This window comes from Lasioglossum baleicum, chromosome 6 (assembly GCF_051020765.1).
Source record: "Lasioglossum baleicum chromosome 6, iyLasBale1, whole genome shotgun sequence".
Classification (NCBI taxonomy): Eukaryota; Metazoa; Arthropoda; class Insecta; order Hymenoptera; family Halictidae; genus Lasioglossum; species Lasioglossum baleicum.
Window position 1 is genome coordinate 2,347,711 of NC_134934.1, and position 9,805 is coordinate 2,357,515.

Consider the following 9,805-nt stretch of genomic DNA (forward strand, 5'->3'; position numbering starts at 1 on the left):
CGTAAGGAATTATACGAGTTCCGGGAAGAATCATTTGCTTTATAAAATCGAAATTTAGCGCCTTTCCTCATGACGGCGAAAAGCTCAAACTAGTGAGAAATTTTATCGACTCGACAAGTTTTTTAAACAAGATGATAACGTCATCTGGCGCATATTTCCCAATATTAAATCAGATAAAAGTTTTACTTCCTGTTACAGACGGCACGATGTAATAAAAAAACAAATCTGTGAATATATTTATTGAACCACCAAGTTTTCACGAACGTCCGACTTGTCGTTGACTTATACTACAGACGAGGTATAGGTAGAGAGTGGTATAGGAAAAGATCAGACAGTCTATGCACCGGGGAGATACTAAAGACTGCCAGCCCCTGTCCTATTCAGCGGACAGCCAAGTGGGCACGGGGATAACGTGGAACTTACAGTGATCTGAAACACCGCCGAGATACTATTAAAGACTGCCAGCCCCTGTGTTATTCAGCGGGACAGTAACCGGGCGCGGGGATAACGTGAAAGTTACAGTGATCTGATATACCACATCGCTAAAAGTTCTAAATAGTGCCACAATAATGCCAAAACATCGTCTGAAATATGGCGGAGAATGTAACATATAATAATAATCGATATGGTTTCGTGATAATTCGCCTTCTCACCGATGCGTCGCGACTAGAATCTCCTCAGTGGTCTTCTTCACCGACGAAATGCCTTCGGTCACCGACCAGATACTATTAAAGACTGCCAGCCTTATGGGAGTTCGTGTCACTCGAATATTTCGGTGTTCTCTTACGCCCTCTAACAATAAGATATATTCTGATTGGAGTGAGAAACAGAAGGCCATCGACATGATCTCGTCGCTGCAGAAGGCTACTGAGGAGATTCTCGTCGGTGAGAAGGCAAATCGTCACGGAACAATATTGATCATCATGAATTGTTACATTCTGTACCGAACAGATATTTCAGACGATGTTGGTTTCAATATTAAAAGCAAAACTCAAGGACAAAGAATTCCTAGAAATATATTATTGAAGCATCATTTTTTAGGAAAATCAACAATTCCTATTTCAAATTTTATACGAGACACCTCAGTTTGTAATTTCAAAACATTTCATAAACGAGAATTATTACCTTTCACTTTTCTATACATAAATGTTCCACGAATCGATCTGGACAGAAATATTTTGAAAAGACTTTACTTTTTTGAATAAATTAATGCGTGCGAATGTTCATGGTTTAAAAGTTATTCTATATTTCGCGTTTTATTGTCTATTTTTACGAAAAAATTAGATGGCAAGGTGGTCAAAGGAGTGCTCGTTAACATCATTAGAAAAAGGAATTGTTATAAACATTAAACAGCCAGATATAATAAATTTATCTGTGAATTGTATCGAATAAATTAATGCGTGCGAATGTTATGGTTTAAAAGTTATTACGTATCACGAAAACTATTAGCCACTTTGACTAAAAAATTAGGTGGTCAGATAGCCAAGGGATTGCTTGTGGACATCGCTGTCAAATAGAATTGTTATAAACATTAACCAGCTGGAAATAATAAATTTTTCAATAATTGTCACGGCGATCGACATCGATCGATATTCGGCGGAGTGGGGGGGCGCCGCTCGAGCTCGGCAGATCGGCGAGAGCTCACCGGTGGTCAGTCAGTCGGGGCGGGGGAAGCGGGGTGAGCGGACGTGCTGCGTGACCAGGAGCGCCAGGGGAACCGAAGGGACCAGAGGTGGACTAGAGGTCATCTACAGTTACCCTAGCCTACCATCAACTGTCAAATCAAGGAACAACGGTAAGTTTGTTTACTAATATTTTTCAAAACTTCTTTTGTCTTTTTAAACTCGTCCTTCATACTTTTGAAATTTTTATCGAGACTTTCAATGATGACTATTGAGTCTTCTTCAAATTTATCAATTTTATTCTTTATAAAAATTACATTTTGAGCGTCCCACTCGTATGCAGGATTATAATTGCTCTTGTGAGCTGCTTCGTTGGTTGTTTTCGCAATCGTGTGCGGGGTTATAGTTAATCTCTTAAGATAAGAGTACTTGTCCACGTCGTTGGCAAAAGGAATTATTATAAACATTAATTATGTAGCTAGAATTAATAAATGTCTCATGGCATTATCTTCTATATAATAAAAATCAATTTTGAATAAATTAATGCGTGCGAATGTTCATGGTTTAAAAGTTATTCTATATTTCGAGTTTTATTGTCTATTTTACGAAAAATTGAGATGGCAAGGTGGTCAAGGGAGTGCTCGTTAACATCGTTAGAAAAAGGAATTGTTATAAACATTAAACAGCCAGATATAATAAATTTATCTGTGAATTGTATCGAATAAATTAATGCGTGCGAATGTTCATGGTTTAAAAGTTATTCTATATTTCGAGTTTTATTGTCTATTTTTACGAAAAATTTAGAAGGCAAGGTGGTCAAGGGAGTGCTCGTTAACATCGTTAGAAAAAGGAATTGTTATAAACATTAAACAGCCAGATATAATAAATTTATCTGTGAATTGTATCGAATAAATTAATGCGTGCGAATGTTATGGTTTAAAAGTTATTACGTATCACGAAAACTATTAGCCACTTTGACTAAAAAATTAGGTGGTCAGATAGCCAAGGGATTGCTTGTGGACATCGCTGTCAAATAGAATTGTTATAAACATTAACCAGCTGGAAATAATAAATTTTTCAATAATTGTCACGGCGATCGACATCGATCGATATTCGGCGGAGTGGGGGGCGCCGCTCGAGCTCGGCAGATCGGCGAGAGCTCACCGGGGGTCAGTCAGTCGGGGCGGGGGAAGCGGGGTGAGCGGACGTGCTGCGTGACCAGGAGCGCCAGGGGAACCGAAGGGACCAGAGGTGGACTAGAGGTCATCTACAGTTACCCTGGCCTACCATCAACTGTCAAATCAAGGAACAACGGTAAGTTTGTTTACTAATATTTTTCAAAACTTCTTTTGTCTTTCTAAACTCGTCCTTCATACTTCTGAAATTTTTATCGAGACTTTCAATGATGACTATTGAGTCTTCTTCAAATTTATCAATTTTATTCTTTATAAAAATTACATTTTGAGCGTCCCACTCGTATGCAGGATTATAATTGCTCTTGTGAGCTGCTTCGTTGGTTGTTTTCGCAATCGTGTGCGGGGTTATAGTTATTCTCTTAAGATAAGAGTACTTGTCCACGTCGTTGGCAAAAGGAATTATTATAAACATTAATTATGTAGCTAGAATTAATAAATGTCTGATGGCATTATCTTCTCTATAATAAAAATCAATTTTGAATAAATTAATGCGTGCGAATGTTCATGGTTTAAAAGTTATTCTATATTTCGAGTTTTATTGTCTATTTTACGAAAAATTTAAATGGCAAGGTGGTCAAGGGAGTGCTCGTTAACATCGTTAGAAAAAGGAATTGTTATAAACATTAAACAGCCAGATATAATAAATTTATCTGTGAATTGTATCGAATAAATTAATGCGTGCGAATGTTCATGGTTTAAAAGTTATTCTATATTTCGAGTTTTATTGTCTATTTTTACGAAAAATTTAGAAGGCAAGGTGGTCAAGGGAGTGCTCGTTAACATCGTTAGAAAAAGGAATTGTTATAAACATTAAACAGCCAGATATAATAAATTTATCTGTGAATTGTATCGAATAAATTAATGCGTGCGAATGTTATGGTTTAAAAGTTATTACGTATCACGAAAACTATTAGCCACTTTGACTAAAAAATTAGGTGGTCAGATAGCCAAGGGATTGCTTGTGGACATCGCTGTCAAATAGAATTGTTATAAACATTAACCAGCTGGAAATAATAAATTTTTCAATAATTGTCACGGCGATCGACATCGATCGATATTCGGCGGAGTGGGGGGCGCCGCTCGAGCTCGGCAGATCGGCGAGAGCTCACCGGGGGTCAGTCAGTCGGGGCGGGGGAAGCGGGGTGAGCGGACGTGCTGCGTGACCAGGAGCGCCAGGGGAACCGAAGGGACCAGAGGTGGACTAGAGGTCATCTACAGTTACCCTGGCCTACCATCAACTGTCAAATCAAGGAACAACGGTAAGTTTGTTTACTAATATTTTTCAAAACTTCTTTTGTCTTTCTAAACTCGTCCTTCATACTTCTGAAATTTTTATCGAGACTTTCAATGATGACTATTGAGTCTTCTTCAAATTTATCAATTTTATTCTTTATAAAAATTACATTTTGAGCGTCCCACTCGTATGCAGGATTATAATTGCTCTTGTGAGCTGCTTCGTTGGTTGTTTTCGCAATCGTGTGCGGGGTTATAGTTATTCTCTTAAGATAAGAGTACTTGTCCACGTCGTTGGCAAAAGGAATTATTATAAACATTAATTATGTAGCTAGAATTAATAAATGTCTGATGGCATTATCTTCTCTATAATAAAAATCAATTTTGAATAAATTAATGCGTGCGAATGTTCATGGTTTAAAAGTTATTCTATATTTCGAGTTTTATTGTCTATTTTACGAAAAATTTAGATGGCAAGGTGGTCAAGGGAGTGCTCGTTAACATCGTTAGAAAAAGGAATTGTTATAAACATTAAACAGCCAGATATAATAAATTTATCTGTGAATTGTATCGAATAAATTAATGCGTGCGAATGTTCATGGTTTAAAAGTTATTCTATATTTCGAGTTTTATTGTCTATTTTACGAAAAATTTAGATGGCAAGGTGGTCAAGGGAGTGCTCGTTAACATCGTTAGAAAAAGGAATTGTTATAAACATTAAACAGCCAGATATAATAAATTTATCTGTGAATTGTATCGAATAAATTAATGCGTGCGAATGTTATGGTTTAAAAGTTATTACGTATCACGAAAACTATTAGCCACTTTGACTAAAAAATTAGGTGGTCAGATAGCCAAGGGATTGCTTGTGGACATCGCTGTCAAATAGAATTGTTATAAACATTAACCAGCTGGAAATAATAAATTTTTCAATAATTGTCACGGCGATCGACATCGATCGATATTCGGCGGAGTGGGGGGGCGCCGCTCGAGCTCGGCAGATCGGCGAGAGCTCACCGGTGGTCAGTCAGTCGGGGCGGGGGAAGCGGGGTGAGCGGACGTGCTGCGTGACCAGGAGCGCCAGGGGAACCGAAGGGACCAGAGGTGGACTAGAGGTCATCTACAGTTACCCTAGCCTACCATCAACTGTCAAATCAAGGAACAACGGTAAGTTTGTTTACTAATATTTTTCAAAACTTCTTTTGTCTTTTTAAACTCGTCCTTCATACTTTTGAAATTTTTATCGAGACTTTCAATGATGACTATTGAGTCTTCTTCAAATTTATCAATTTTATTCTTTATAAAAATTACATTTTGAGCGTCCCACTCGTATGCAGGATTATAATTGCTCTTGTGAGCTGCTTCGTTGGTTGTTTTCGCAATCGTGTGCGGGGTTATAGTTAATCTCTTAAGATAAGAGTACTTGTCCACGTCGTTGGCAAAAGGAATTATTATAAACATTAATTATGTAGCTAGAATTAATAAATGTCTCATGGCATTATCTTCTATATAATAAAAATCAATTTTGAATAAATTAATGCGTGCGAATGTTCATGGTTTAAAAGTTATTCTATATTTCGAGTTTTATTGTCTATTTTACGAAAAATTGAGATGGCAAGGTGGTCAAGGGAGTGCTCGTTAACATCGTTAGAAAAAGGAATTGTTATAAACATTAAACAGCCAGATATAATAAATTTATCTGTGAATTGTATCGAATAAATTAATGCGTGCGAATGTTCATGGTTTAAAAGTTATTCTATATTTCGCGTTTTATTGTCTATTTTTACGAAAAAATTAGATGGCAAGGTGGTCAAAGGAGTGCTCGTTAACATCATTAGAAAAAGGAATTGTTATAAACATTAAACAGCCAGATATAATAAATTTATCTGTGAATTGTATCGAATAAATTAATGCGTGCGAATGTTATGGTTTAAAAGTTATTACGTATCACGAAAACTATTAGCCACTTTGACTAAAAAATTAGGTGGTCAGATAGCCAAGGGATTGCTTGTGGACATCGCTGTCAAATAGAATTGTTATAAACATTAACCAGCTGGAAATAATAAATTTTTCAATAATTGTCACGGCGATCGACATCGATCGATATTCGGCGGAGTGGGGGGCGCCGCTCGAGCTCGGCAGATCGGCGAGAGCTCACCGGGGGTCAGTCAGTCGGGGCGGGGGAAGCGGGGTGAGCGGACGTGCTGCGTGACCAGGAGCGCCAGGGGAACCGAAGGGACCAGAGGTGGACTAGAGGTCATCTACAGTTACCCTAGCCTACCATCAACTGTCAAATCAAGGAACAACGGTAAGTTTGTTTACTAATATTTTTCAAAACTTCTTTTGTCTTTTTAAACTCGTCCTTCATACTTTTGAAATTTTTATCGAGACTTTCAATGATGACTATTGAGTCTACTTCAAATTTATCAATTTTATTCTTTATAAAAATTACATTTTGAGCGTCCCACTCGTATGCAGGATTATAATTGCTCTTGTGAGCTGCTTCGTTGGTTGTTTTCGCAATCGTGTGCGGGGTTATAGTTAATCTCTTAAGATAAGAGTACTTGTCCACGTCGTTGGCAAAAGGAATTATTATAAACATTAATTATGTAGCTAGAATTAATAAATGTCTCATGGCATTATCTTCTATATAATAAAAATCAATTTTGAATAAATTAATGCGTGCGAATGTTCATGGTTTAAAAGTTATTCTATATTTCGAGTTTTATTGTCTATTTTACGAAAAATTGAGATGGCAAGGTGGTCAAGGGAGTGCTCGTTAACATCGTTAGAAAAAGGAATTGTTATAAACATTAAACAGCCAGATATAATAAATTTATCTGTGAATTGTATCGAATAAATTAATGCGTGCGAATGTTCATGGTTTAAAAGTTATTCTATATTTCGCGTTTTATTGTCTATTTTTACGAAAAAATTAGATGGCAAGGTGGTCAAAGGAGTGCTCGTTAACATCATTAGAAAAAGGAATTGTTATAAACATTAAACAGCCAGATATAATAAATTTATCTGTGAATTGTATCGAATAAATTAATGCGTGCGAATGTTATGGTTTAAAAGTTATTACGTATCACGAAAACTATTAGCCACTTTGACTAAAAAATTAGGTGGTCAGATAGCCAAGGGATTGCTTGTGGACATCGCTGTCAAATAGAATTGTTATAAACATTAACCAGCTGGAAATAATAAATTTTTCAATAATTGTCACGGCGATCGACATCGATCGATATTCGGCGGAGTGGGGGGCGCCGCTCGAGCTCGGCAGATCGGCGAGAGCTCACCGGGGGTCAGTCAGTCGGGGCGGGGGAAGCGGGGTGAGCGGACGTGCTGCGTGACCAGGAGCGCCAGGGGAACCGAAGGGACCAGAGGTGGACTAGAGGTCATCTACAGTTACCCTAGCCTACCATCAACTGTCAAATCAAGGAACAACGGTAAGTTTGTTTACTAATATTTTTCAAAACTTCTTTTGTCTTTTTAAACTCGTCCTTCATACTTTTGAAATTTTTATCGAGACTTTCAATGATGACTATTGAGTCTACTTCAAATTTATCAATTTTATTCTTTATAAAAATTACATTTTGAGCGTCCCACTCGTATGCAGGATTATAATTGCTCTTGTGAGCTGCTTCGTTGGTTGTTTTCGCAATCGTGTGCGGGGTTATAGTTAATCTCTTAAGATAAGAGTACTTGTCCACGTCGTTGGCAAAAGGAATTATTATAAACATTAATTATGTAGCTAGAATTAATAAATGTCTCATGGCATTATCTTCTATATAATAAAAATCAATTTTGAATAAATTAATGCGTGCGAATGTTCATGGTTTAAAAGTTATTCTATATTTCGAGTTTTATTGTCTATTTTACGAAAAATTGAGATGGCAAGGTGGTCAAGGGAGTGCTCGTTAACATCGTTAGAAAAAGGAATTGTTATAAACATTAAACAGCCAGATATAATAAATTTATCTGTGAATTGTATCGAATAAATTAATGCGTGCGAATGTTCATGGTTTAAAAGTTATTCTATATTTCGAGTTTTATTGTCTATTTTTACGAAAAATTTAGAAGGCAAGGTGGTCAAGGGAGTGCTCGTTAACATCGTTAGAAAAAGGAATTGTTATAAACATTAAACAGCCAGATATAATAAATTTATCTGTGAATTGTATCGAATAAATTAATGCGTGCGAATGTTATGGTTTAAAAGTTATTACGTATCACGAAAACTATTAGCCACTTTGACTAAAAAATTAGGTGGTCAGATAGCCAAGGGATTGCTTGTGGACATCGCTGTCAAATAGAATTGTTATAAACATTAACCAGCTGGAAATAATAAATTTTTCAATAATTGTCACGGCGATCGACATCGATCGATATTCGGCGGAGTGGGGGGCGCCGCTCGAGCTCGGCAGATCGGCGAGAGCTCACCGGGGGTCAGTCAGTCGGGGCGGGGGAAGCGGGGTGAGCGGACGTGCTGCGTGACCAGGAGCGCCAGGGGAACCGAAGGGACCAGAGGTGGACTAGAGGTCATCTACAGTTACCCTGGCCTACCATCAACTGTCAAATCAAGGAACAACGGTAAGTTTGTTTACTAATATTTTTCAAAACTTCTTTTGTCTTTCTAAACTCGTCCTTCATACTTCTGAAATTTTTATCGAGACTTTCAATGATGACTATTGAGTCTTCTTCAAATTTATCAATTTTATTCTTTATAAAAATTACATTTTGAGCGTCCCACTCGTATGCAGGATTATAATTGCTCTTGTGAGCTGCTTCGTTGGTTGTTTTCGCAATCGTGTGCGGGGTTATAGTTATTCTCTTAAGATAAGAGTACTTGTCCACGTCGTTGGCAAAAGGAATTATTATAAACATTAATTATGTAGCTAGAATTAATAAATGTCTGATGGCATTATCTTCTCTATAATAAAAATCAATTTTGAATAAATTAATGCGTGCGAATGTTCATGGTTTAAAAGTTATTCTATATTTCGAGTTTTATTGTCTATTTTACGAAAAATTTAAATGGCAAGGTGGTCAAGGGAGTGCTCGTTAACATCGTTAGAAAAAGGAATTGTTATAAACATTAAACAGCCAGATATAATAAATTTATCTGTGAATTGTATCGAATAAATTAATGCGTGCGAATGTTCATGGTTTAAAAGTTATTCTATATTTCGAGTTTTATTGTCTATTTTTACGAAAAATTTAGAAGGCAAGGTGGTCAAGGGAGTGCTCGTTAACATCGTTAGAAAAAGGAATTGTTATAAACATTAAACAGCCAGATATAATAAATTTATCTGTGAATTGTATCGAATAAATTAATGCGTGCGAATGTTATGGTTTAAAAGTTATTACGTATCACGAAAACTATTAGCCACTTTGACTAAAAAATTAGGTGGTCAGATAGCCAAGGGATTGCTTGTGGACATCGCTGTCAAATAGAATTGTTATAAACATTAACCAGCTGGAAATAATAAATTTTTCAATAATTGTCACGGCGATCGACATCGATCGATATTCGGCGGAGTGGGGGGCGCCGCTCGAGCTCGGCAGATCGGCGAGAGCTCACCGGGGGTCAGTCAGTCGGGGCGGGGGAAGCGGGGTGAGCGGACGTGCTGCGTGACCAGGAGCGCCAGGGGAACCGAAGGGACCAGAGGTGGACTAGAGGTCATCTACAGTTACCCTGGCCTACCATCAACTGTCAAATCAAGGAACAACGGTAAGTTTGTTTACTAATATTTT